General features: G+C 45.4%; 1 protein-coding gene across 1 annotated transcript in view; it reads right to left on the bottom strand.

Moving 5' to 3' along the window:
* The window catches only part of LOC146809146 (IgGFc-binding protein-like), a 790,095-nt gene that overhangs the window by 126,340 nt on the left and 637,186 nt on the right, over positions 1 to 26,569 (bottom strand). The window lies entirely within an intron of this gene.

Here is a 26,569-nt window from a genome sequence, read left to right as displayed (position 1 = left end):
GTGTCTGCTTGTCCTTGCGCTTTCTGAACAACATAACGGAAAATCTAGTTACATATATGAGACAGTTTGTGGAATGAAAAGACATGAGATTTTACTTTTTTAGAAGAGGAGGCTATTAGTCCAGACGTGAACACTGATGTTATGATTTTACTTCACTCATCGGGGAGACGTCTATTAGCCCACATGTAGACTTAATGGTCCTTCAAAGATGAGCTATGTAGAACTTCATATAGTGCCTGAGGGAGGTATAAGGTCATTAGCTTGCATGCAGACACCCACGTCTGTACAAATGCAGAGACAATATCAAGCCAATTGGAATCAATATATTTGCAGGGGGTCTCCAAAGCTCAGTCTACATTCCAAAATTAGCTTTGTCACACATAGGATTTAGTCCTAATATTCCTCCAAATGAACAGTTTATTTTACCCCTCTATCTGATCTCCAATTCATTGCACACAAATTCAACAGCCAACATGTATTTCACAAAAATCTTGCTTCACCAGGGCTGTCAGTTTCAGAAATGAATAAAACAAAGAAAGCATTTATAAATATTTACTTACGGTTGAGTAATTAGTGCATAGAATTTTTTTCGAACATCGGTTATTATATAAGATTAGCAACTCCAACACAGTGCATTGACAGATTAAATATTTTATATTTGGTATAAAGTTATTTCATCCTTAAAACTATCTTTCTTTGGTCAACAACAGAGCAGTAACAAAGCACACACATATGTACAACTTAGACCAAAAAGACAATATAAATGGTCTATGCTTTACATAAGCACCCAACCATATCAAAACATTGTTAAGTTGCATTCACTATGACAATAATTCAAACAATTTAGCTGTGCCAGTAATCTTAAAATTGTCATTTTTCATGCATCCCACTTCATCATCGTGTGAAGGGTCACAATTATGATGGTGTTCTACAAATACATACATATCCCCATCAATTAATTCATCGCAAGAGAGCCGTTTCTCCACTAAAATTTCTTACAAAAATGGGAACCGATTACCTTCATATTAGCAATGTTTTGTGTGCTACTGTGGTGTGCCTTGCTATCCCAAAGGGCTGGGTGCTTAGTATATAAACATTTGACAACTTTTTGTGAATATTATGGCCTCACAATGAAATTATCCTAAATTTGAAACAACTGAATGTAAGGTTAGATTTCCATGAACATACATAGGTATAAACAAAATCCTCATTTTACATCTTTGCTTGTGCAAAAAATAGTAAAATAATTCAAAGCTATCACCTACTTGAAAAAATCAATCCAGTTCAATGTTGAAAGATTCAGAACCAGCCTGTTCTGTGACTCATCCCCACTGTGGAGGCTCAATAAACATTCCTGTCCCAGAGGACAATGGCTTTGCCTCTGGGCTCAGGAATATGGGTTTAACTATCTGGGAGGGGCACAGGAACAGTTGGCAGAGTGAAGGATATCCATAGCAGTTTTCTTTTGACTTGGCGATGGCAAATGGGGCTGGCATGATCTGCTCTCATTCGTTCCCAGGGCAATCCTAGACTTTTTGATTCCAGTCCCAGCTGGACTGACTAGGAAAGAACACCTGATCTAAACATGGAAGCGTGTTTTTTTTTTTTACAGTAAAGCAAAATGCAAATTTTAAGTGACAAATGATGGGATGCAAAAAGAGACGGGCTGAAGTGAGAAAGCAGTCAACACTGGGTAGGACACATCACTGAAAAGTGCACCGGACAAGACTAGAACCTCTTTACCTCCTCCTTAGAACAGACCTCAACCTGGAAACACAGCATCTGAAGAAATAAGACCCAGCAGAAGAAACGGAATGAAATACTCCGGACTCTTGCAGCCACCCAGGGAATTGAGTTGCATTTTAAATGCAAACTATCTAATGTCCTGGTTGCTACCTCCATATACAGGAAAGGGAGAAGGACACCTGACTCCCAGAAGGCCCACCTGACCACTGAGGATTGGACCTGCAAGAGTGCTGGATGAGAGGAAGTCCTCCTGCCTACAAGCCTGCCCCGAAGGCTGGAGTGACCAGCAAACTTTCACAGCAGTCAGAGAAAATTAGGACTTTGTTATTTTTTTCGATTTCTGGAGGACAAGGACCAGATGCTAATACTTCCCACAAGGAGTTTGCATCCTAGAAAGGCAAGTAAACCAGGTCCATCCTGGCTGCAGCTTTATGCTATGCTGAAAACAGATTGAGACTAAACAAGGTATCTAGCCTTGGGGAGGTGTTCCTGGCTATAACTCCTATGGATTATGGATTATGGGAACCAAAAAAGCAACTCAATTCAAAGATGAACCCAGGATCGGATTAAGGTGACAACATTATCCAAATAGAAAAAGTGACTTTGTGGCTATATAATCCGGTTTTATACCAAACTGAGCATATGAAATTTGACATCAAATCCAACAGCTTCAGAATGAGCACGTCTTTGCCTTTAACCTTGAACTTGTCTTCATGAAAGACTTTGAGCACCAAAAGGTGTTTTATGTGAAAACTTGGACAGAGGCAATCCACATGCTGCATTCAACTTCTGTCCTTTGGGGGCAACCTTAAAAAATGCCTAGGGTTTGTTGAAAAGTAAACTGACATGTTTAAGGTGCTTGACCTTTACTATGCACTGTTTGTCTAAAAACTGTTTTTAATTCATTCCTCACCGGAGCCAATTTTGATTGCTTTGTTTCTATTTGCAAATTAACTTTTTAAAATAGTTTAGGATCCTCGTTATGTGGGTTTCTTGACTTTAAAATTGTTGCTACTGCTTCTCAGGGGAATTACCTTTTGCTGGTTCCACAGCTACCCGGGGGTGAGAAGAGGTTAATTACGGACTGTGTTGCAGCCTTACTGGATTGATTTTATTAGGTTTGGTAGAAGTATCTCCCTTCTAATGTATTGGTCTACTTTCTGGCAGTCTCTCTACTAGAGCAAAGTAAATGGGATAACGAATTAACAGACAATAAATGGAGTAGAGAATGCAACCATGGTTAGACAAGTATCCTGCAATGTAAACTTTAAAATAATACAAGTCAACGAAATGCTTAGAACCTGCAGAACTCCTACAACATTGTATAGGGAAAAACGGATGATCAGAGAACTGTCCAAAATGTAAACCTAGAATCACTTATATTTATGTGATATGGCAGTGTCCCGAAACTCAGGATTTATGGGGCCAAGTGCATGTATGTGTGTAGGTGTTTTTGTAGAACGCACAGCTAGCCAAAGGGAGTAGAAAACTGTGGAGGCACAAAGACATAACCAGCGAGTGATTAAAGTGGTAGCTGCGTCCTTGGAAGGGAGTGGACTATTACTGTGCCCTTATATAGTGTTCTTTAATAAAGTGTTTTCAGTTCTTTCCAAAGTTGGAGCAGTGATGCAGCAGTTCTGATTGATACAGAATGTCTCAACCTAACTTGGGTGGATAGATGGATAAGGCCTGTTGCCTTGTTTGTTATTTTGTTTTGAATTTCTTCATCTCTACTCTGATGGACTCCCGGCTTCAGATATGAAGAGAGCCACCGAAGGTGGTGAGCTTGTCAGCCAGATAGGCCTAGGTAGCTTTGTGGATGATGCTGTTGATATTAAAGTGTTAGAAACGCTCCTCAAATAATAGATAAAGTAATCAATTACTAACCATGCCCTTTAGGTTCAATCCATAAAACTAAGCAAACTAAATCAAACAAACTGAGGAAACTGGGGCTAATTCTAGTGAAGAGACACATATCTATGAAATGGCTTGCACCTACTCTTGAGTTGTGGCTAAATGACATAGAGGAGTGGTGATAAAAAGTTAACTGATAATCTGCTGGATTGCAGCAGCCATGTGGCTATTTATTCCACCTGGTGATGGACCACCATAGGTCATTTATATGCCTTAGTGGTGAAAGATCACCTTCTTAGACTAAGAAGAGGCAATTTGAAGTACTGGGAACAATAAACTTGATTGTGGAGAAATGGAGATGTTTAATAAATAAAATAAAGGATTTTCGAAGAGCATATCACTGATGCAGCAGTATCATTCCAAAATAAAATGCACTGGAAAGTTTGTAAAGGCCCTAGTTAGAAAAGAGTTCAAATAACAGTTCTTTATTTTTTGTTTCTTTTTAGAAAATCAAGAAGATTTATCTATCAGGATATTATGATTACAACATATTAAAGGTAATAAAATAATTATTAAATTGGCTTTTTTATGGTGCTTTAAGGCAGTTTTAGAGTTTTCTTTGTCCTTCTTACTATAGGACTTGCACCATACTCTGTTTGCATTACTTTTATTTTTACTGTACAGAGACTCATTGTACTATGGTGTGGGTTTTTTTGGGGGGTAGTCATAAGTTTGATTTCTTCTGGCGTCCGTGCCAGTCACATTTCCTTTATAAACTAACAGCCTTCCCCTTTGATACCGTCAGATTTGCCTTTATCATATCCTATCTTGAGGGGACAGCTTCCAGCTGGGCTAGTCCACTTATTGAAACAAACGACCCAGTTTTACAAGGTTGTGGAAGGCTTAGATCATGTACTGTCTCTTTGTTAAGCACATATTTGTTAAGGCCAGTGAAAATGAGTTGTTAAACCTACGTCAGGGTAATAACGATCTCCTAACTTATATTGCTGCCTTTGTTAAATTAGTTACTGAGACCCACTGGCATGAGGAATAAAGAACTTCCCTGTTTTATAGAGGGATGAGGGATGACTTAAAGGATTCCATGGCGCGTATTCTAGATTTACCATCAGATAGTTTCAAGTTCATTGATTTAGTTGTCAGGCTTGACCATAGGTTAAATGAACAGGAAGGAGACATCTCTAGGGGGGAACCCAGTTAGGCCTAGGTAGAGTTGTGCGGTCAGAGTGGTGAGAGACCCAATCTTAAAAGTCAGGACAGTTCAGAACCCATCCGGATCTGGGGCTTCTGTGGTCCCATAACAGCGGGGGGAAAAACATAGAAAAACATTTAACCTGTGTTGGTATTGTGGTAAAGCAGGGCATTTTGCACGTGAATGCTCCGCTAGACCTATGGGAATTCAGGAAACTAGCAGCTTGATATTAAACCCGGTGCAGGAATACTAGAGAGCCCGACTGACTCAGGGATCAATCAGTTGGATGAGGTCCTTCAACCGATTCCCCATTACCTGCCTCATACTTCACCTAAGGTTCCACAACACTTAATGATTCCAGTCACCCTTTTCTCACCCCAACAGAAACAAGTCCTGCCCATGCTTGTAGATTCCAGAGCTACTGGAAATTTCTTAGACTTTGCCTTGGCCAGTTCTTTACACATTCAATAGGTTGGGTAAAATGTAGCAGACCATGACCTTAGCAATTGTAATGGCTATACTACTATTTAGGTAGTAGTAAATCTTTTTCCAAGATGGCACATTTTGTTACCCTTAAAGAAATGAGCACCGTTAAAGCCCTTGTCAAGCTGTTCATTCCACAAATCATGTGATTGCACAGGCTCCCTTCAGTCATTATTTTTGATTGTGCCCGCAATTCATTTCACAATTTTGGAGCAGTCTTTGCACATTATTGGACATTGATGCTTGACTCTTGTCTGCCTATCACCCACAAACAGATGGGCAGACAGAGAGGGTAAATCAAGTTTTGGAACAGACACTGTGATGCCTTTTGACCTCTACTCCCAAAGGCTGGTAATCCTTGTTACCTTTTTCAGAATACATACAGCATTCTGCTACTGGGGTGTCTTCCTTCTATTGCTTAATGGGTATACACCCGCATATGTTGACTGAAAATGCTGTCACGAATTTGGAAAATGTCCCTGCTATATAAGACTTTTTAAAACCTATGGTAGATTCCCAACAGCAGGTGTTGTCACACTTGCATCAGGCCAAATTGAATATGGAAAAGTATGCTAACAGACAATGACAACAACAGCCAGACTACAAGCTCTGAGATCAAGTTTGGCTGTCCACTAAAAAATTGCAATTACACGGACTGCGTAAGTTACAACCCAGATTTGTGGATCTCTTTCCTATTAAACAAATTATTAACCCCATAGATGTTAAGTTACAATTGCCAAAAGACTAACCTGTTCATTCAGTGTTTTGTGTTTCCTTTTTGGAGCCTTATTGTGCACAGACCCATCCTGCTTCCCCTCCCTCAACTATTAGTCTGGATGGTCATTTGGAATTTAGGGTTCAGAGAATCTTTGATTGATTGATTGATTGTATTTGGAGATAGTTCCTTCCGTAATCTCCTGCATTTTTTACCAAGAAATTAGATCTGGACCCTCTAGCAACTGACCCCATCTGTAGATTCCTTTTTCCTTGATTGGCTCTGCTAGAGAGTCTTGTAGACAGGCTGGTGTTCCAGGTGATCTCCAAATTGGGGCGTAACAACTATAGTACGTGATTTGTAATATGCCCCAAATATGTGACCATACTTTACATGCTGTTTGGAGAATTTTCAGTCTCACCTTTTTGAAATATTTCGGGTCTCCGAATTTAAAGAGAAAAAAGTTGGATTGATCAGAAGGGCCAGAGGTAAGGGCCTGAAATAATGGTGAAAAATTAGTGGTATCCTTTAACAACTGCCTGAAAATTTTTAGATGAAAGGCTCTCTGATATTGGAGGAGATCTGGGCTTGCAATACCTCCATTTTCCTTTTTTTCCCTTAGCTTCCGCCAAGTTATTCTAGGTCTTTTTTTCCCCAAATGAAACTGGAAAAAAGGCCTTGAAATTTCTTTATCCATTCCTTCTTAAACTCCAGTGGAATCGAATCAAATAAGCGGGTGTATTTGGGTAAAATTGAAATTTTTAAAAGATTACACTTGCCTAGGAAGGATAAAGGGAGAGATTCCCACTGTTGTAGTTGTTTTTTGACCTTAGAGGTAACCTTGTCAAAATTTGTTTTGGCTAATGATTCGAGATTCTGAACCACCTCAATCCCTAAATATCTGATGTTTTGTCGAACTGAATCACTCCTATAGTTTGTGTTCCATTGCATAATCTCTGTCTTTTCTGGGTTGATGGCATATCCAGAAATTTCGCCAAACCTATCCAGCAATTCCCCTATGAATGCAATTGATTCTTGCAGCTGACCAGTAAATATCATCAGGTCGTCTGCATAAAGCCCGATTTTCTTTTGCCACCCATTAAAGGAAAATGGTATAATATCCCTACATCCCCTTAATTTAATGGTGAGAGGTTCAATGTATAAGTTAAATATTAGGGGGGAAAGAGGGCAACCCTGCCTTGTGCTCCTATCTATTTTAACCTGCTTAGATAAATTTCCATTCACTAAAATTCGGGCGGATGGGTTTTTATATAAAGCCTTAATTGCAGAAACAAAGAAATGGCCCATATTAAAACGCTGAATTACGTCTTGAAGAAAAGGCCCACTGACCCTGTCAAAAGCTTTAGCAGCGTCGCATGTCATCACAGTCAGGGGGATGGAGTTTTCCATTGCTAAATCTATTGCGCCGATTAGTTCATGAGTCAAATCATGTAAATGCCTGCCCTTCATAAAACCTTTTTGATCACTGTGAATCAAGGGGCCAACCAACTGATCCAACCTTTTTGTTATTATCTGTGTGTACTATTTATAATCGCTGTTGAGAAGGGAGATCGGCCTGTATGATTCCCATACCTTTGGATTTTTATTGGGTTTTACCAAGATGACTATCGTGGCTAAGTCCCAGGATGAAGGAAGATCATGGTTTAAAATATAGGCCGAATTAAACACATTAAGCAAAATAGGGGCCAACTCTACTTTCAGGTGGGAGTAGATTTCATTTGGAAGGGCATCAGGCCCTGCAGCCTTGCCCTTTTTTAAACTTTTTATTGCACTATCCTTTTATAGTAGTAAGCAGGCAGGATTATCGGCATCTTCAAGGCTATAGACTTGTACTCAAGTTTCCTCTCAGTGTCTTCCCACCAGTTCCTTGATTGTTCTTGCTCTGGAACCTTCCTGCAATCTTGGCTTTTAAACTGTGTTATTACAAGGACTAGAGACTTTGCTCTGTGTTTCTCTGATGAACAGTAGAGCCAAGAGAACTTTCCTCCGAGCGCTTGATTCATGTATGAACTTTGTACCGACATCTATGTTTCGAGTTCATTCTTGGGAGTGTCATTAACTTCAAGCTGTGTTCCGAGTGTCGCCTTGGGAGTGCCAGTAAGTCTAATCTGCGTTTTAAGGTATCCTTGGGAATGTATGGCTCCAATCTGTGTTTCCTTACTGTGTTTCTGAAAGAGACTGTAAGTGTATGTTACAGATGTCGTTGCAAATTCATTGTTTGAGTAGCATGCGGTGTAATGATGGTAATTGCCTCTTTTTGTTGTTACCAGTGCATTGTGTCTTCACAATATCAGAGGTCATGGTCCTGTGCACATCTACCTAGCTTACTCAGAGGGTGTCCAATGAATGCTGTGCCGTGCAGTTGCTGACCAGAACCAGTACCGCAAGTTTCTCTTTTCTTATTTTGTACTAAGGCATCTTCCTTCAAGGGATGTGCTTTGTTTAGTGAAAAGCGGTTCCTTGAACGGTCCCGGCATCAATTTCCGTATTGTCTCTGTGGCTGGAACCAGGTGAGTTCATTACAGAGAACAGCCAGGATGTTGGTGTTGGGTTAGTTGCATTGGGAAAACAGTACATGAAACATTGAGCTCTGTATGCATGCCTGCTTGCTTCAGCCCAAGCTCCGTCATTTCATTTTCCGTGGTAAAAGGCGCTTTGCACATCTCTTCCCAAATGTCCACTTACATCATTAATTCGCTAATGCACTCTGGTGTAAAGCTGTTCTATTTTCTAGACTCTTCTTTCTCATTGGCTGCCAACTATATCACATTTTACCTTCCTCGTCAAGCCTCCAGAACTTCCTGCTTTACGGCAACTCTAGCAGAGGTGTCACAAATCCCATAGTTACTAATTAGTACTATACCATACTGCAAAATCCCCACTAACTTCATTGTGTCTTCTACCAAATTAATATTAATTAAGTAATATTAATGCTAACAAAAGCACCTGTTCCCCTGAACTACATGAGCTATGTATTCACATAATACATCTTTCCTCTGGATGACAACTCTTTTTTCCAGTAACTTCTGAGAGTCCAGCAAAAATTTTAGAGAAAGCCCTTTTAACGGAGGACGCTAGCCCACTAATACCATTTTATTCTTCATCTAAAAGGGGTTGCAGTCATGCCTTATCTGTTGCTTCTACAACATAAATCAGTGCCTGCACTGTTGGTATACAAACCCAGTGCACTCTGAACTAACGCTTTTTGAAGTGGCACATGAAGCAACTGAGGGCAAACGTAACCCAGCGATGTGCCCAAGATCACACGAAGCTCTACAGCTTTCAGGGCCGCTAACTTCACTTTACAGCGCTGTTGGGGTCCCTCCCCGCGCTCACCCGACTGACCCTCCACCGTTTCCGACCTCTGCCTTTCCACCCCGTCCTCAGTCTCACCTCACTCCCAATGGCGGACGCCGCTGTCTCTCACACTTGCCAAGGCTCTGGGTTTCCGAGGGCTGGGGCTGAGTCACACCAGCTCCTTTAGGCATTGAGGAGGAAGCGGTGGTGGTGACTGGGACGGGTGTGATGATTGTGTGAGTGAAGGAACGAGATGTGAGTACATACAGTACAGTAAAGTGATGTAATGTGAGGTGAGTGGTTCTACATAATGCGAGAGATGGACGGGCTTCCACTGCTTTCACTAATGGCCTCCTCTGACTGCCGCTGATAATGTTTACCTCCGTGTGGGAGGGGCGCCTGCACTGCCACTGTCAAGGCTGCATCTCTTCAATGTATATAATGTATTTATTTATTTATTTATTTATGGAGCTTATAGAGCGCGCAGCTACCTCCAAAGGAGGTGTCCCGGCGCTAAGATTACATAACTGTCCCCATGAGGAGTAACCAAGATCATATCTCACAGAGAGAATGGGAAACGGTGAGGAGTTGACAGTTCCAAGTCCTACCGCCTAGTGAACAGCCAGGTCTTGAGTTTGCGGCGAAAGGCTGGCTCAGATTCGCAGAACCTGAGGTCAAGGGGGAGGCTATTCCAGAGCTTGGCGGCAGTGACGGTGAAAGATCTGCCGCCAGTCCGAGAAAGCCTGAATCTAGGAACCAACAGAAGACGAAGGTTATTGGATCTGAGATGTCTGGCTGAAACAGAGATCTTGAGACGCTTTTTCAGATAAAGTGGGCCAGTACCATGGATAGCCCGAAATGTCAGGATCAGAATTTTAAAGTCTATGCGTCGTGAAATGGGAAGCCAATGAAGTTCTTCTCGGTAGGCTCTGACTGAAGTACGGGCAGGGATGTTACCGATGAGCCGGGCTGCCGCATTATGGACTATTTGCAGGCGGTCAATAAGATAGTGCGGAGCACCTGCATATAGACTATTAGCATAGTCTAGATGGGTGATGATAAGGGCCTGGACTACGGTTTTGCGTGAGGATAGAGGGAGGAAGGGGAAGATTTTTCTGATCATGCGAAGTTTAGAAAAACAGGCCCCTACCACTTTGTTAACTTGGGCATTTCCGGACAAAAAGTTGTCAAAAATGAAGCCCAGGTTACGAGCTGCCTTCACGGGAGAGGGTGGGGGATTCAGAATGGTAGGCCACCAGAGGGTTGCAGGGGGGGGGGATTTTTTACTGAAAAAGAGAACCTCGGTTTTGTCGGTGTTAAGGGCAAGGTGATTGGCTGACATCCAGGAGCATATGTTACCAAGGCAGTTTCTAAAGTTGGAGAAGAGGGAGTCAGAATGGTCTCGAAAGGAAAAAATAAGCTGAGTATCGTCAGCGTAGGAGACCACCCTGACGCCCCAGGATTCAACTACCTTGGCCAGAGGAGCCACATAAGCATTAAACAGTAGAGGGCTCAAGGCAGAGCCCTGGGGCACTCCACACAGGAGGGGTTTGTCTTCGGATTCAAAAGGGTGCATCGTAACCCTTTGGGAACGGCTAGACAGGAAAGAAATAATCCAGGCCAGCACTGTCCCACCGACCCCTAGCTGCTGTAGGCGGGAGGTAAGTATTTTGTGGGAGACAGTATCAAAAGCAGCGGATAGGTCGAGGAGGACCAACATGGCCTCCTCGCCCCTATCCACTGATTCCCTGATAATTTCAGAGACTTCAAGCAGCGCAGTCTCGGTGCTATAGCCGGATCTAAAACCGGACTGAGAGTCGTGTAGCAGCTGATTTGACTCTAAGTACAGTGCCACTTGTTTCTGTACCACCTTCTCCAGTATCTTGGCAGGTTTAGGCAGGAGAGAAATAGGTCGATAGTTGCTAAAAAGCGGGTCTGCACCAGGTTTTTTCAGTATGGGGACCAGCCTGGCCTGTTTCCAAACTGAGGGGAATAGACCTTGCGACAAAGAGGCATTCCAGATGGAAAGAAACGGGTTCACAAGGATAGGGGCGAGATTACCCATGATTTTGGCAGGAACTGGGTCCAGGGGGGAACCAGACTTAACGTTGCGTAATAAAGCTAACGCGAGATCAGGAGTTAGCTCGCTAAAAGAGTTGAAAGAACAAGAGGGGAGGCCAGGGCAATCATCAGGGAAATCCGGAGCCATTGCTGCAAAGGAGGAGGAGAGTTTAACTATCTTCTCTTGAAAAAAATCAGACAATCCATTGCAGAGATCTTGAGTGGGAGTAAAGAGGGATTTCAAAGCAGGAGGATTTACGAAGTCATTCACTATGGAAAAAAGAGTTTTGGAGGAATTCTGCGCCTGTTGAATCAAATTAGAAAAGTAAGCTCTCATGGACGAGCGTGTTAGTTTGTGGAACTTACTCAGGGCAGATTTGTAGGCCAATTTGGCTACAGGATCATAGTTCAATCTCCATTTACGTTCCAACTGCTTACACTTGCTCTTTTCCTCACGCAACAGAGGGGAGAACCAAGGGGCAGAAGGACGGGATCTGGAGGAAGTGACGGGGACCAGAGGGGAAACCGAGTCAAGTGCATCCGAGAGGGCCGAATTGAATCTCAATGTTTCTAAATTGAGGTCATTTAGCTGGTTAAAATGAAAATGTAGATGAGCTTCCAGAGAGTTACATGTAACTTTGGTCCATTTACGACCTTTAACTCGATTAAGGGGGATAGGGGGAGGAGGGGAGGGGGCCGTGAAAGAAAAAGGGATAAGATAATGATCGGTCCATGTCAAAGGAGTGGGGGGGAGAGTGGAGAGGGAAGGAAGATTGGAAAAAATGAGGTCAAGGGTATGGCCTGCTATATGAGTAGGACCTGTCACTAGTTGAGGCAAGGTGAGTCCTTGTAAGGTTTCTAACAGAGAGGAGGCTAGTGTGCAGGAGGGATTATCAATATGAATATTAAAATCTCCTAAAACAGTAAAATGGGGGTGTTTGAGAGAAAAATCGGCGATGGAGTGAATCAGAGTGATAAGGGAGGAAGAGGTGACGGCCGGGGGATTATAGACCAGTATGCCTGCACAGATGGAACAAGCAGGGTCCATAATTGCAAAGTGAGCGGCTTCGATGATGCCAAGGTTGGGAATTTTCGTGAGGTTTAATTTGAGATGGGATTTAGCAATGATCGCAAGACCTCCTCCGGTCTTAGAGTTGTCTCGATTAATGCCAATGAAATGATAACCAGGGGGAGTAGCAAGAGTGATGTCCGGTTTGGAGGAGTCTTTTAACCAAGTTTCAGTAAGAAACAATAGGTCCCAATTGTGGGTTGCAAGAGATAGCCATATGTCATGAGCATGGGCTGGGAGAGATCTGCAATTGACTAATGCGGCCTTTAAGATGGTGGATGGCTGATCATTGAATTTAGAGGGTAGACGCCGAGGTCTAGGTACTATGGGAAGAGAAAAGTTACAGTGAGGGCAGGAATAAACAGTAGTATCTAGGCTAGCAATGTTACAGCAAGTAAAGGGGGCACAGGTATCAGGACGGAGGTGAAGAAGTTGATCAGAGGACCAACGAATTTTTGGGGCAAGTGAAGCAGGGGTTACGGCGTTGGGCGCGGGTCCGGCGCGGACGGGCGCAGACGGGCTGGACTTAGGCGCGACTTCGGCGCGCAAACGGCGCTCCCGCTGCGCTCGTCCGCTGCGCCTCCGATGGAAGCACATGTTTTATAGCTGCAGATAACGTCAGTAGGGGGGTGTGGCTTCGAAAAAGGGGCGTGGCCTCACTCGACGACGGAATGGCGGCAGCGCTGACCTCTGCTGCAGCGCCTTCCAACGAAGAGTTCAAGTGCCAAGAGGGGGAGCAAGGAGGTAGGAAGTGCAGCAAGTAAGTAATGTGACAGTCCAATGTTTAAGATCAGATTAAAACAGGTTAAAAAACACACTCCCGGCTTTCCGCCTCAGGAGAACAAGAGAGCAACCACCGGCGCTTGTAATCAGTGTCCTTATGAATGCTCTGTCAGTTTCGCGCGCCCTCGATGGGGGCGTGGCTTCGAAAAAGGGGCGTGGCCTCACTCGACGACGGAATGGCGGCAGCGCTGACCTCTGCTGCAGCGCCTTCCAACGAAGAGTTCAAGTGCCAAGAGGGGGAGCAAGGAGGTAGGAAGTGCAGCAAGTAAGTAATGTGACAGTCCAATGTTTAAGATCAGATTAAAACAGGTTAAAAAACACACTCCCGGCTTTCCGCCTCAGGAGAACAAGAGAGCAACCACCGGCGCTTGTAATCAGTGTCCTTATGAATGCTCTGTCAGTTTCGCGCGCCCTCGAGGGGGGCGTGGCTTCGAAAAAGGGGCGTGGCCTCACTCGACGACGGAATGGCGGCAGCGCTGACCTCTGCTGCAGCGCCTTCCAACGAAGAGTTCAAGTGTCAAGAGGGGGAGCAAGGAGGTAGGAAGTGCAGCAAGTAAGTAATGTGACAGTCCAATGTTTAAGATCAGATTAAAACAGGTTAAAAAACACACTCCCGGCTTTCCGCCTCAGGAGAACAAGAGAGCAACCGACAATAATGTCTGCGAGGCTGACAGCTACACTGCCTGTGTGTGTGCATGTGTGAACCTGTTGATATGACTCTTTGACGCTACTGCCTATCCTGCAGCACATTTGTATGTTAAAAAGCTACCGTTGCTATTCCATGTTCTACTTTGCTTAGAAGCTTCATTTACTCTCCGTGGCCTGCTCTGTACATGTTGTTCTGTGAATGAGAAGACACATATACTTCTGTTGCGCATAGTGTTTCTTCTGTGTGTGTGTGTGCAGGCAGATTGCAGCTGATCCTGTATCAGTTACACGTGAAAGAAAGGAAAGTTCGGACAGCTCCTTCCTGTGCCTCACTTGTTCTATTTGAGGAAAATATATACAGCTACTTCCTGGGTCCGACTGGCCTTTAGGGCACTCTGGCAGTGCCTGAAGGGCTGATCTGAAAAGTAAAAGTGGGGGCCTGTTTTATTGTCATGTGGGTCGGTTTTACTGCTGACGTCCCTTAAATTACCACAGACATTGCCTGCAGCAAGCACATTCATTGCTACATACCTTAAAAAACACCCCTACAGCTGGGTTTTACAAGTTCAAAATGGCCCCAATTTGGAAATGTGGGCCACATTTTATCCATTTGATTTGCTAATGAGGCCTATTTTATTTTTGTGTCCGGTCATGTTTTCTGTCCCAGCCGGACCCTGATACTTTATGTCATGGGTACTCACAAACATTGTTCCAGGGGCCACAAAGTATGGTCTGTGGTGTGCCTGAGGGCCGCATTGATGCGAGCAGGGTGGGAGAGAGTCTTTGGGGGGAACAGGGCAAGGTGAGCCTGGGGAAAACCAGAAAACCTGGGATGAAGCCCGGCTTCCCTACATGACCAAATTGTGTGATCCTAGGCAATTGTTTTATTTCACTTTGCCTCCTTTTTCTTCACTATCACATATAAGAGCACCTAAAAATACTCGAATTCTAGATGTATGCTCCACAAAACCTTCTCCAGTGTTTGATTTAATAAACTATAATGTAATCCATGTATAGCAACAATCAAGGTCACACAGGGGGGTCCTGATGATTTACTGACTTGCCTCTTAGTTCACTATTGGCATTGTCAGGGTGGGAGGAGACATGATCGTTTCTACGTTCATTTTTTAACACTATCACTTTAAAAAATGCTTACTAATGCACTGATTTAATCTGATGTGGTAGGGTGAAACGCCTCTGCATGTTAATAATATACACTTTATTGAAATTCGGAGAAGCTTTTATCATATTTTGTGCACATTTAATGCTAGATATCTTAAAACTAAATGTTAAAGTTAATGGTGCAGGACAACTTATGTACATCTTTACTTTTACATTGCATTTAGGTGCAAATAAACAATTAACCATTTAACATCTTTCTGAATATCAGTGCTCTCCAGAAATTACAGAAGGCCAGTGCTGTTGTTCTGAAGGCAAGTGAAGGTCAGGAGGGCCGCATGTGAAGGTCAGGGCTGTACTTTGAGTATCACTGCTTTATATGCTGTGTATGTAGCATGCTGGTTCAGTGCTAGGAAATCTTGCAGACCTCCTTGATTCAGGGTATATCTTTTGTGTTGGGGAAACTTGCACAGCTTAGGCCTGTACATCACTTGATGAGTGAGCAAAGGAACAATTGTCAGTGCTTTATCAATTGTGAAAGTAAGGGAAGCTTGTTCTTCTGCTACCAAAATGTGTCTTTGGTGTATGCCATCCATGCACTCAAACTTCGACCCAGCTATCTCTTTCACACACTCCCCTGGCAGTTCTGGCCATATTATGTGCTGTGTGGAGAACTCTATAAAAAATGTCTTCGCATCCTTTAGTGGTAAGAGCCTGCCCAAGGCCTGACTCTCAGTGAGTCTGACTCTTGGTTTTTACTGGGGCAGCTTCCCTGGCAAACAAGGTGGATACGTCAGATACAAGATGTTTATCAGCAATTTTAAGCAGTAGCCAATTCTCAAAAGGGGTCAGAGGATGCCCCGTTCCTGTCCTGTATCCCGGGGAGGTCACCCAGTGCAGGAGCTGGAATATTGAATAATCTCCACCACGGTTAGAGAATAGTCAGCTTGTAATTGGTCAAAGGGAATTAGCCCAATCTGGTCTAAAAGAGATCCTATTCCTTTGCACCCCCATTCCTGCCACCATTTAAACACCCAGTGCCAGCTCCGCAGGGAAATCAGGGTTGGCTAGGATCAGCGTCATCAGAGATGGGAACATAGTAAGGCCAGATCATACCACCACTGTCTCCCATACTTTAAGCGATGAACTCGTTACCGGGGCGGAGTATAAGCCCCGGGCTCTGTGCTTACGCGGTAACCAGACTTTTTTCTAGATGCTGGAGCCCACAACAACTTGGTACATAAAAGACCAATGGTTGTCCGAAGGTGAGGGTTACATTCCACCAAAGAACGGATTTGCACAAAACAGCAGAGCACCAGATGGACAGAAAGGCCTCCATCCCTTTTTTGGCGATAAAGTATGTTATGATGGACCGAGGTCTTCTGCCATCCCATAGAAATGCATTTATCTCTAGTTGCAAGGATCTCAAGTCCTTAGGAGGAGGGGTCAGTGTAAGCATCTGGAACACAGATAAATGACGAGGGAGTATAGACATTTTTATCGCTGCTCTTCGGCCAGTCCAAGACAGACAGAGCCATCTCCAAGCATCCAGCGCCCCACGTGTCCGGGAGGTGAAAGCAGAATAGTTATAGGCCAGCGTGTATGAAAGAGACCTGGCAAGTTTGATACCGACACAGTGAATGGATTCCTTCAGCCATTCAAACGGGAATTGAGCACATTATCCAGAATGTGGTGAAGGCGCTTGGTATTATCACCACATTGACGTGCCATTATAAATCCAGCTCTATCAAACCCGGCATAACTGGGTTTAGGCAGTGCACTAAGAAAGCAATGAACAATTAAACTTCTCTATTTAATGAAGAGATGGGTCTATAGCACCTGCATAGAGTCTGGTCCTGACCAGGTTTTGGTATAATCGAGATAACAGCTTCCTGCATTGAAGCAGTGGGAGAGCTGGAGTCTGCAAAGGGGTTTTACAACCACATGAGTATTGGGCAAGATCCTGACAGACGACCTTGTAAAATAAGGCACTAAATGCATGAGTTCCCAGGGATTTCAGAGGCTGCAGACAAGAAATAGCAAATCACATTGTTATTTTTTATGGGTTGGTCCAAAGTCTCAAGCTCAGCATACGGGATGGCAGTGAGATTGGCCCCACTAAGGTAAGGGAGAGGATCTCCCCTAAGGCTGTCCACGGTAGAGTACAAGGAGCCATAAAGCTGAGGCGATCTTTCTGGTTGAGGTGCACTAAGGCGTACTCTGACTGGTCAAGATCAAGAAGATTGAGGGGGAGCCTCTGCTTCTCAAGCTCCCTCCGAACCTTGTGGGCGCCCATCTGTTTGTGAATGACCCCGAGCTCGGAGACCGATTTTTCTAAGAGGCGCCTCTTATCTTGGTGTCTACGGTTATCAGCTGCTGAGAGAGCAATGAGCTCTCCACGTATTACTAGTTCCAGGGCCTTTCAAATGGATGACAAAGAAACTTCTCCGGTGTCATAAGCCCTGAGTCAATCTGTTATGCTACATCGAAGGGAGTCCACTGCGGCTAGAGACTGCAACAAAGAACTTGGGGGCATATGTATCAAAATCTCCATTTGCGAATCTCAAATAGCGATTTTTTGAGAATCGCTATTTGAGAATTGCAAAACGGGATGTATTTAAAAATTCGCACATATTTTGGGAATTCTTAATATTCCTTAATTGCGATTAGAAAATTGCGAAATCGCAATTAAGGAATACCTCCCCATTCATTCCTATGGGCCAGGAGGCCCATAGCAATGAATGGGAAGTCATTCTCAAATTGCGAATCACAATTTACTAATCGCAAATTGAGAATAATTTCAAAGGTGCAAGGGTGTCATGATGACACCCTGATGCACCCCTGAAATTAGCATGTGTGCGCATATGGCGCACATACATGCCCTACAGGCATGTATGTGCGCCACATGGCACTTTGAAAAATGCCAAAGAGTGCATTTTTCAAAGAAATCGCAAATTACCACCAACTTGAAGTTGGTGGTAATTTGCAATTTCTTAAGGAGAAATCGCACAACTTGGGTGCGTGTTACATAGCATTTAAGGAATCGCAATTTGAGATTCCTTAAATGCTTACACAAAATTAGGAAATCTCAAAATTAGCGATTCCTTAATAATGCGACGCTAAAATGGCTCATACATCTAATTTTGCGATTTTGTATTCGCAAACGCTATTTTTTTGCGAATCGCAGCGTTTGCGTATACAAAATCGCTTGATTCATATGCCCCAAAGAATCTCTTTAATGCCAGCAAGAAGACCGTGGTTGAGTCACAATAATATTGGACAGATGGGAGAGAGGGGCTTCATCTGACAGTGAGCGTGGGGCAATGGTTGCCCCTGTGATGAGAGCTTATGAGGCAGAGTTGCAAGGAATTGATTGATGCACGCATAGGTTTTATGGGTCGATGAGTACAATTTACAATCTCTAGAGAGTGGATGGAGATTACGCCAGACATCTTGCAACCAACAATATGCCATTGACTGTAATCCTAAAGTAGAGAGTGCTCCTGTTTGGTGTGAGCGCTGCAGGGCAATCTAAATTAGTGTCCATTACTAAATTCATGTCTCCCCCAATCAGAATGGATGAGTCCGGGGATACAGAGTTCCTGAAATTCATTAGGTGCATGTATGTTCACTAAAGTAATAAAGTAAAGTTAAAGGTGCCTAATTTAAGTCTAATTGCAAGAAGAAGCCTCTTGACTTTGGAAACCATGTCCATGACCACCCCCCTACATCTGCAAAAGAGAATGGCCACCCCCTAGCCCTTCTTTGAGAGGTCTGAGGACCAGATCTGGTGTGGGAACTACTGGGATTGCATTCTGAATGTATCTTTTGAGAGTAGGTGTGTCTCTTGTAAAAGGCAGATATCACTGCCAGACTGTTCTGGTAATGAGAGCATGGCAAACCGTTTGCTGGGATTATTGAGGCCCCGTACATTAATTCTAGTTCATTTTAAGGTCCTGGAATATGGGACGGAAGCTGTGAAATCTGTTGTCTCCCAAGATGAAAGCTCCTACCTGAGAAGTCTTCCAAACAAGAAAGAGTTTCCTGGTCACCCAGGCAATGTGCCCAAGGGAAGGCCTGTATGGAGGAGCAATGAAAAAGGAAAGCCCTAAACAAGGAAATCATCAAACAAAAATATGCAAAATGTACCTCAAACAGTAAAGGAAGTCCATCATGGCAAGATACACAGCTGGGAGTATGAGCCAGATAAGTGTAGGGATAATCACCCATGGCCGTAACAGTAGATGATCCCCAAGGCAAAGAACAGCAGAGCTAGGGCTTAGTTCGAAGTACGTGTCGTCTGTCATCCCTGTCCGAAAGTTACCATCCTTCTGGGCATAGCAGTGTTGTAGAGTGAGAGTTGCAATCAGTTCATGCTGTGTCAGATTTATCAGTGCCCTCTGTTAAAGTTTTCCGGTCCAATTGCCTTTCTTGGGCTATAGTTGCAGGGACTGGTTTCCTAATGGTATTGGAGTTTCGAGCTCACCGCCATCAGGAGCGTCTATGAACCAGGCGATCTTGGGATCTGGTGCGGCGGGTATCCTCAAGAAGGTCAGTGATACCAAGAATACTGCATGCTTCTTTCAAAGATCTAAGTTGATACTGTTTGCCCTCCTGGCAGAAGGTGATCCAAAAAGGGTGGCCCCCATGAGTATCTTATGCCAACCTCTCTTTGATGGGCAGTGACAGGGTTAAATTCCCAACAGTTCTGGAGAGTTATAGCTTCCAAGGCTTGGTACAGCACCAGTGCGTGCCCTCTGAATTGGAGCAGATGGGCCTCTCGCACCTTGTGCAGGATAGTCTCCTTCAGCTGGAAAACAAGCACACAGACCAGGATATCTGAAGGCGATGCTTTGTCCAGTTTTGGTAGACCAACGCTGTAGACTCGAACCATTTTAATTTCAATTTCGCCTGGGGTGCCTAGGATATGCCAGAACAGGACCTCAACATACTCTCTCAAGTCAGTACCTTCGGTCTGGGAAGGAACTGCCCTAATATGGATATTATTTCACCTGGAGCGATGTTCTAGATCCCTGGCATGAGCCAGTAGGTCATGGTGTTGGTCTTTTAGTCTAAAAACTGCTTTTTGGAGCCATTCTACTTCCTCATTGTGTGCCGAGTCTCACTCCTCCAGGACCAACACCCTATCGCCAACCTCCTTCAGGTCCCTGTGAACTTCACATAGGTCAGCCGCCAGATCTCTGTTAACTGCTTGCAAATCATCCCGGAGCGAAGCAAATAGAGCTTCTAGAAATGATTTTGTCACTCGGCCATCTGGATCAGCCTGACTCAGCGTGATGACTCTTAGCAGGTGTAGGTGTCTGTCCCCCATTTCACTCCCAGAGGGCCTATTTAGCATGTCCTTGAGGGAGCGGTCCGTCTTCGTCCTAGTTGAGGAAACGGCGGGGTTCCATCACCCAGCGAGGGCGGCAGCCAGGCAACACCCCTCTGCGCGGTAGCCCGGTCTACAGTAACAGTACTGGAGTGACAAACTACAGGGGCCCTCACGCAAATAGCAGGCATGCAGGACTAGCAGGGAGAGTGCCACTGAGGTTGGGGGCTGCTCAATGAAGGGTCTCTAACGAATAACTCTTACTCACCCTACTTATTGTGGCTGCGACGACTGAAGGACGCTCGGTGTAAAACCGCACCCATAGGCAGGCGGTAGACGAGGGGGCCTGTTAATACCACCGCTACCTACTAACAGAGTTGCCAGCACTGTAGTGGCCCCCGAAGCATCACAAGTCCCCGCTGGGTCTGCAAGTTAGGTTATCCCAGGATTAGAAGCGGATGTCGGGTGTGGGGCAGGCCCAGGACAGTGAGGACAGCAGCTGGACTGCACAGGGGGCATGCAGACCAACAGGTGGAATCTACATGCTAAACCTTCAGCTGAATGAGTACAGAAGGTCTATGATGAGCTGAAGGGGGGGCATCAGGCACCCAGTAGGTCAGCCCTCTTAACGTCTTTAGATGCTCAGGGAAGTGGGGGCCCCCGGAATGCCAGCAAACCCCCAGTAAGCTCCTTCAATTGCCACAGATCATGGGAAGGGGCCTCTGTCTAGATATGGGGGAGCCCCTCATGTCAACAGGTCCAAAAATGCAGTGCATCAGTGGTGCAAGATCCCCACGCATGCGGGAACCAGGGAATAGCCAAGCTGGGCTGCTGGACCTCAGTATCACACGGCCTTGCCACGCAGCCACCCAGTGTGGCTACCGTGAAGCAGGGAAATGCCAGCTGGATCCCCTCCAGTCCATGTTTCTCCCTCCTCCAACCCTCGGGGGCCCATTGTTATCCCACACCAGGGAAGAAGTGAGGATGGGAACTCCATCGGGTAACATCCTCTGTTCAGCCAGGTAGCAATGCGCAGGCCTCCAGGGCAGCCCCCATCTACAGCAGCCCCCAGGCCCAGGTGGACCACGTCCACTCCAGCAAACAGCACCAGCTCACCTCTTCTGCTGCAATGGTGGGCAGCCATGCAGTCCAGCCAGGGGCAGTGTCACAGGGTCAGCCTCCAGCTGATGCCATGTAAGGCCATGGGACCACTGCAGAGTCGCCGCCTATCAGTCCTCTCAGATGGTCACTATTTGGCTATCGGGCACCACCATGCACCTCTTCGACCGCTTTCTCTGCTCCCCTTCATGTGGTCGGGGACGTCCGACTCTGGATTTGAGACAGACCCTGGTGATCCTTGTTCCTGGAGATTGAAGGGGACGAAGCAGAGATGGCAAGATGGGCGCTGTGCGAGACTACTGAACTGGTGGGGTTGGAGAGACCTCGAAACATGTCTCACCCATCCGGCATCTTGGCTATGATCCAATAATGTAAATGTTAATAAATTATTTGATACAAAATTTCAATCAGTAGAACCAGAGTTATCAATTTTTTAAACTGAAGGCAAAGCTAGTGCCTATAAGATCAAAGCATCAACCACAGACATTTATTTGCGCAGCGGTGAATCAAAATAAAGGAAATGGCTGGCCGTGATGGACCGTGAGTTGGATATAAAAAGGAGGTTGGATCTGGTCACACCTACCTTCGGACTTAGATGAAATTTCGAAGAAAAGTATTCTGAGAAGGTAAAGTTCCGTTGGGTCAAGGCTGCAGGCGGTGTCTGAGGCAAAGGCATAGTGCTCAGGAAACCGCTGGTGGAAGTTGTGGTGAAGATTCCTACATTTGGACTCTAGCCGACAAGAGTTCCAGGAGGCCGGATATTCCTTTGGCAAAAGACTGCTGAACAGGATTTGCTGCTGTAAATGTAGCAGGATCTGCTGTGAGGTCAGGCCAACCGATGATGCACTTTGGGTGGATAGATGAACAGATTGGTCCCAGTCTTCTCTTGATTCTTGGAGTTCTTTAGCCTCCCCAAATATCTCCACTTTGGGTATTTTGGCTATCTAGGGCACCTCTAACACCCCCACCAAGGGTCAAGGACAAAGCGGTGCACCGCTTGGGGGGTTTGTACTCACTCATGCTGGATCCAGGTGCTGGTTCAAGATGGTAGGAGCCATTTCTGTCCCTGAGGCTCTGATCAAGAGGCCAGCTAAATATCTCTTGCAGTCCCTCTGGTAGTCCTCGGTTTAAATGACAAAACAGGGCTCAAGTGTGAGAAAGTGCCATCTTTCTTGCATGGTATGCCCTCACTTTTTGCTGAATAGCTGAATGTACTTTGACTGAGTGTGCCCTGGGCTCCTGCCTATCAGGTGCCCAGGGCCTATGTTCCTTCCCTAAAAACTGTGCTGAAACCTAAAACCTAAATTGGCAAACCCTGGCCACATGTCAGCCCCTGGTAAATGGGACACTAGGTACCCAGGGCCTTGTGACCAGGGAAGGCCTCTAAGGGCTGCAGCACTTATTGTGCCACCCTTAGAGGCCCTGCACCCTAACACAAACACACTGCCCTTGCAGGCTGTGTGTCTGGGTATAGGACAAAACAGAGAGTCGACATGGCACACATCCCTGTGTGCCATGCCCACAACATACACTGCCCTGGCATACATAACCCACCCCTCTAGCTGGGTGCCCTATGCCAGTGGTGTGGGTACAGGAGCATGAGCCCTGTGCCCCTACAGTGCCCAGGTCCATTCCTGGGCACTGTAAGCGCAGTGCTGCCATTTAAGAGTATATGGTGCTGGGAGATCGTCAAACACGAACTCTACAGCACCATGATGGCTCCACTGAAGACTGAGACGTTTGGTATCAAACTTCTCAGCACATTAAACCTGCACTCATGCCTGTGCAGGATTTAATGTACAATGCACGACAGAGGGCATCTTAGAGATGCCACCTGAACCTAACCTACAATCCACGTCTGGTCTGAGGGGCTGCCTAGTCTGCCACACACCAGACATGTTGTTGGACCCCTGGGTAGAGAGCCATCCGCTCTCCTGGGCCTGCAACAATGCACATCCTGGGCGAGGTGCTAGGTCTCCTCCCCCAGGATGGGCAGGGGAAGCCTCAAAGGCATGCCGTCTTTGTGAGCTTCTCCAGGCCACTTGCTGTACTCAGCAACTGGCCCCTACCGGTTCTAAACCCCCACTCTGGCGGAAGACTGGCCGGAAACCCCAAGGAAGGACAGGGGGTGTGCCAACCTCTGCCAACCCCACCCCTCAAGTGGGGGAGGCGAGGTGAAGCACATCTCTGGGATCTCACCATCTTGAAGATGGGGAGCCCTGCCTAATCAGGACTAGGCCTCTGCCCCCTCCCACAGGAGAGTGGCAGGATAGGGGGTGTACCCCCCCCAGGGCAGGGACCCAGTGATCCCTGCCCTTTACCTACATCTAACGCCCCTAAATTTAGTATTTAGGGGCACCCTGAACCTTCCTTCCTGAGATACAGATTCCAAAACAGCAAAGAAGAGCAAGAAGAAAGAAGACCTGCCGTGCAGCTGCTAAACAGAGGAAGACACCAACTGCTTTGGCCCCAGCCCTACCGGCCTGTCGATCCTCGAACCTGCTCCTGCTAAATCCCGGCATCTGCCGTGGCCAGCAACCTCACAAACCCCGGAGGACTTGGCTACTTTGTGACTCTGAGCATCTGGGACTCCCACGAGCAGTGGCACTGCTCAAAGCAAGTAACTGACATCTGGCATCAGCCAGGAACTGCGAACCCTGCACACTCTGCACCCGCCAAGCCTGGCCTGTGCTGGAGTGGACAAAGACCCCGAGGACGTCCCACCGGCGACTGTGACCCCGAATCTGGCACCCAAGGACCCACCTCGACGCTCCTGACGACGCCTGCAGCCTCAGAACCAGGGACCCCCCCCAACCGTGATCAACAGTGGGTAAGATTTCCCGACACCAAAAGGCACCCCTGTACCCAGTGCCCTGCAGCCCCCTATGCCCCACTCCTGGGTACCTACCTATCCTCCAACTACCCAACTTACCTCTCGAAGTGGTGGTCACATCTGAAGAATCTTCGTCCCCGAGCTAGCAGCCTTTGTTCGTCCTTGAGCTTTTCCATTGCAATCCATTGAGCACCCAACAGCTCAAAAGCACCCTGCACCCAGCCGCCCGAGTGGCCCTGGCAGTGTAACTTCTACTCCTACCTACTTCCCCATTTGCCCTGAGCAAGTGACCAGGAGCCCAACTCCCACAGCCGCGTGGCCTACTAGTCAGCAGCCACCACCCAAGGGCCCCCTGCCTTCCATAGGATAACATTGGGCCTAACTCACTCTGCACCCGGCTGCCCCTGTGCCGCTGAGGGTGTAACAACTGTACTTTCCTGATCCTGGGAGACCCCTGAGTCTATGCCAAGCACCTTAACTCTGCCAGTCGAGTACTTACCCAAAAGCCGATAACTAACTTTTCTTCCATAGGGTAACATTGGCTGGTTTCACTTGTGGAGTTTCTAAACTTTAAAATATTCACCTAACATCAACCGAGTAACGAAAACGGAAATACTCACCTGCTATTAGGAGAGATCCCAGTGCTGGATCTTGGTGCCCAGCACTGACCCTGAAAAGTAATTACAAACCATACTTATCGCTAACATGATTTTCTTCCATAGGAAACCATTGACTGTTTTTCTGTGAAATTTCTTCTGTCGATTTTTGCAAACTACAAATATTCTTTAAAAATCGTAGCAGCTGTGAAAACGTAATTACTTACCTGTTTTAGATAGATGTCCCAGTACTGAGCCTAGGAGCCCAGCACTGGATTACAAAAGTAACAAGAACATACTTTACTGGTAACTTGAACTTTCTCCCATAGGAAACCATTGACTGTTTTTCTGTGAAATTTCTTGTGTCGATTTTGCAAACTTACAAATATTCGTTGAAAATCGCCTGTATAACCTAAATGCATTCTATCAACTGCTTTCAGGTGGTATACTAGTGCTGGATCCAGGATCCAACACTGAACCCGAAAAAGTAACCATAACCCCACTTACCTGCTAAGTGAATTTCCTCCCATAGGATAACATCGGTAATTTGATTAGAAAAGGTTTTTAAGTGTCAACTTTTAAAATAGCAAAATATTGCTTAAAAATCACAACAGTAAGTAAAACCTACTTACTCACTTGTTTCTTGTGGAGTTAGAAAAGTAATCCTGAAAGTAATCAATCAAGTAATCAATTGCATATAACTTCAAATTCCCATTGAGCTCAATGTATTATTGTGTTTGAAATTGTGTTGCCTATTGCAACAAACTGTAACTAGTGCATTCAAAAGTCAATTGCCTATTGCAAAGTATTTAACTAAAGCATCTCATTCTGAAAAAGTATATTTTGATACCTATTGTTGGTTCTAAAATAAAACAACCATATATTGTTATATACACACCATTGGCCTAGAGTTCAGATCTTGAGTGTGTGAGACCATTTGCTGACTGAGTGTGTACAACAAATGCTTTACACTGTCCTCTGATACTGCCTTACTGCTCGACCAAGCTACCACTTTAGAGAGTAAGGTTATATCTAGCTTTAGTCTCTGCCAAACCTCTGGGGGCTGTGAACTCTGTACACACTGTACCTATTAGGGAACAGTATATACAGAGCGACTTTCCTACATCAAGCAGCAGGACAGGCCTTTGAAGGTTTAAGGCAGGCTCCAGGCAGCAAGGCAATACTTTCAGGTGCAGCACAGCAGTCTTGTATAGTACACAGGAGGCCACAGCAGCAGGCCATCCTCTGAGAGTCCTTCGGCTGGTCCAGAAAGTGAACTGAAGAGTAGGTTTGAGGGTATCATTTTGATACCTTGTGCTTTCTTTTAAGCAGGAGAACTTTCTAGAGGATTCCCTTGTGTTTGAATTTTCCTGAATACCCCCTGCCCTGGCTCGAAGCTGGCTGCATGAGCAATGCAGAGTCCTTTGTGTGAAGGCAGCCTATTCAGTTGCAAGTGGGGCTTTGCCCTGCTTCTCTCCTGTTCTGCCAGTTGATGGCCTATCCAGGCACACCTAAGTCCTTATTGTGTGGCTGTCTGGGAGAAATAAGCAAAGTGCAACTGTCAATTACAACTAGTCATGTGATCCAGGAACAGGCCATAGGCACCAAATACGTCAGGAAAATGGCAACTTTCTAAAAGTGGTAAATCCTAATCTAAAATCCAAATTTACCATTTAAGAGGAT

The sequence above is a fragment of the Triturus cristatus genome, chromosome 7, assembly GCF_964204655.1.
Source record: "Triturus cristatus chromosome 7, aTriCri1.1, whole genome shotgun sequence".
Taxonomy (NCBI): Eukaryota; Metazoa; Chordata; class Amphibia; order Caudata; family Salamandridae; genus Triturus; species Triturus cristatus.
This window is presented reverse-complemented; position numbering and strand designations above follow the sequence as displayed.